This window comes from Crocodylus porosus, unplaced genomic scaffold (genome assembly GCF_001723895.1).
Source record: "Crocodylus porosus isolate Cpor-Errol unplaced genomic scaffold, CroPor_comp1, whole genome shotgun sequence".
NCBI lineage: Eukaryota > Metazoa > Chordata > Crocodylia > Crocodylidae > Crocodylus > Crocodylus porosus.
Window position 1 is genome coordinate 8,562,754 of NW_017728911.1, and position 3,171 is coordinate 8,565,924.

Sequence of the window (3,171 nt, forward strand, 5' to 3'; positions counted from 1 at the left end):
CCCACCCCATGGCCAGGACCCCACACTGCAGCCACTCGCAGCCTGCATGGGGCTGCCTGTTCCTGCTCTGGACAGCCCCATGTGGACTGTGAGCGGCTGCAACAGGGAGTGCTGGCCACAGGGGAGGGCTGCTTTTCCCTGCGCTCAGCACCAGCGTCAGGGCTGCACGCTGCCCCCAGCCTGTATTGTGGGGGGCAGTGGGAGTGAGCGGGTGCAGGAGCCAGCGGGAACGTGGGGCCCACACCGGTGTCCCGGCGCCAGCGCTGGCAGGGCCCAGAGCAAGGTGGCAGGAGTACAGGGTCCCGGCTGGCAGAGAATCTATGGAGCTGGGCCAGCTCCCCCCTCTCCCTGCTGGTGCAGCACAACCTGGCTCCACAGACCCCTGCCAGCCTGTGCCCTGCTCTGGGCCCCACCAGTGCTGGCCCTGAGATATGGGTCCCCAGACCCTGGGACATTGGTCCCAAGACAGTGATCAGGGGGCGGGGCACCTGTCAAGGGGCGGGGCTACCCATGCTGCCCTTGACAGCTTGCCAAAATTAAATAAGCGGCCCCCCACCCAAAATAATTCCCCACCTCTGCCATATGTAGTACATAACTTTCCAGACATATCCTCAAGCATGACCTACAATTTAGCCATCACTTTTTTTCCTCATGGTAATAGAGTCTCCAGGCCCTGGTAAAGTGTACCCTTTTCCCACACCATGCTTGGGCCCTGGGACGAGCTATCTAATTGGGAGAGATGTTAGACAACCTTTTGGGTACAAAATGCCCTTCCTCAGCACCCCAGGGTCCAGGTGAAATCCAGTTTCTCCAAGGACATCACTGGAGTTTCTCCAAGTTCACAACAAATGCTGGGGATGATGCAATCCCTTGCTGCTCCATTCCTCTGGAGCCAGGTTGCCAGGAACCAGAATTTTTGAGGCTATGCAGTGGCATCAGGCCTCTGAATGACTCCAGGTTTTAGTGAATTGTGGGAATCAGCTGCAGACTTCAGAATCTGAATCCTCATTCACTTCATGTTACAGGGGAACTGGATTAACTCTTTCCTCTGACTACAATAATCAAGAAATATTCAACCCAGGAAACCTGTAAACTTCCTTCTGTAGGGCCCCACACCTGGGAATTGTACCCTTTTCTGGGATACTCTAGGTCAGCGTTTCTCAACCAATGAGTCATTACCCAAAAATGAGTCCCAAGAATATATGAAAGTGTCATGAACAAATTTAAAAAATGGTTCTCCTCTAAAGGAGAAAAATGTGGGAAACTGGCTTTCATCTTGCAGGGTGGCAGAATCCCAGCCTGCCTTCAAGGGGCTGCTTGGGCCCCCCCCCTGCTCCACACCCCACCTCCCACACACATTGTGGGGCTAGGGGCTGGGGGCACTGGGTTGGGACTGGCCATCAATGTTTACAAGTGGGTCCTGGTACAAAAAAGGTTGAGAACCACTGCATTAGCTGAGTGATAGAGAAATAATAATTAGGTAAGTAGTCACGGTAACAGGATGAGGATCTTGTAAAGCAGCCAAGAGGCAAAGGTCAAAGACGGATGCAAGTTACAAACTTGACCTCTGGTCAATGAATGGCTAACTATATCTATCTGTTAATGTAACAGTGAAAAAGAGGTTCCAAAGGTTTTATCTGCAGACCCAAGCCTAAGGGGTAATAGAATAAAGTGTTTGGTAACGTTGAGAAATGACCACAACAAGGTTTCTTTGCAGACTGTTTAATTTATTTTAATGGTGGAAACCAGGGCCCTGGAGCCTAAATTCCTTCAGTGATCCACAGAGGAGGCAAAGCAGAGGCAGGAGGCCTAGATGTTTAATTCCATACTATTGCAATGACATTTCACTGTGCATAAAGCCTTCTCCACCATATCTGATGGATTATCCAGGGTTTTGCAAGGTTTTTTCTGGTGATTTTCAGGGACATTATACAGTAATTTTTTTGAGGGGAAAACTATGTGAGTTGAGGTAATCCATCATAATAGCTGTTAAGAGTGTTAATAATGTTCACTCCCATAAATCTTATTAAGATTGACCATGAATATGACAGCTTAAAAGTGCAGCAAAAGGGGGCTACAAGTGGGGCAGAGGGAGAGGTAGAAGGGTTGAGCTGCTAGAACTCATCATACAATGAAGTAGGACACAGTTCTGAGCATCTAACCTAAGAAATTTTGACATCCTTCCCTGTGCCTAAAGATCTCTGGAACTGCAGGATATGGCAGCCAGCCAGGCCAAATAGCTTTCATGTGTAAAGTCAAATGCAGACCAGATGAGACGCATTTCAGTGTGCAGGATTTTATTTCTCATTACCATTTTCTCAATAAAATTTAGTCATTTATCACACTGTGAATTCATACCTAAACTGCTTGTGGGCTAGACTAATTTTCTAGTCATGTAGGATTTAATTTCATCTTGTTAATCATGACAGCTTTGCTTGGAGAGGATTCTCAGCATTCTTCAATTAACTTGCTTAGTAGGGTAGCTTTTTAGCATCAACTTTTTCCATTTATTAAGATCCTGCTATTGTTTTCCTATTCACTTTAATGGGGAGCTCTACATAGATACTTGTGGCATAATATGGCCTCAGGTTATACTGAAAAGGGAAGGCCTCCTCATCACTGCTGTTTTCATTTAAGTTTTTGCACTGTCTGCTTTAGGGATTTAGGCCTAAATCCTGAGAGGTGCACTGTAATTGCCATTAATAAGGGTTTGGGACATCAAGCATTATTGCCAGATTTGACCCAAATTCCCTTTTAAAACTAACACTGAAATCTGTATATTACGCCTCTTTTGCCTTCATGCAACAGTGACTTAGAGCTATTGGGCCATATTGTGATCCAGTTCCTATATCACTCCAGGGGGTGGAAGGCAGCCAGCAGGCATCATCTGGAGATCCCACTGACATACAGACTCCAGGTGGTTTAGTGCCTGCAGAAGTAAATCTGCTTCTTTCCCACCTGTATTTAACAGACTTCAAAAAGACTAAAGGGAAAGATGCAGTTGTTTAGAAAATGTCAGAAAACTCCTACTCCATATAACTTTCTTGGTCATTGACAAGAAAAGTATTAAAACAAGCCAGGTCAGCGTTCATTGGCATCACACAGTTGCCATTTCAAGTCCAGCCAGTTTCAAAACCTGCCTCTCTCACCATGGAAAAACTTTTCAACCTT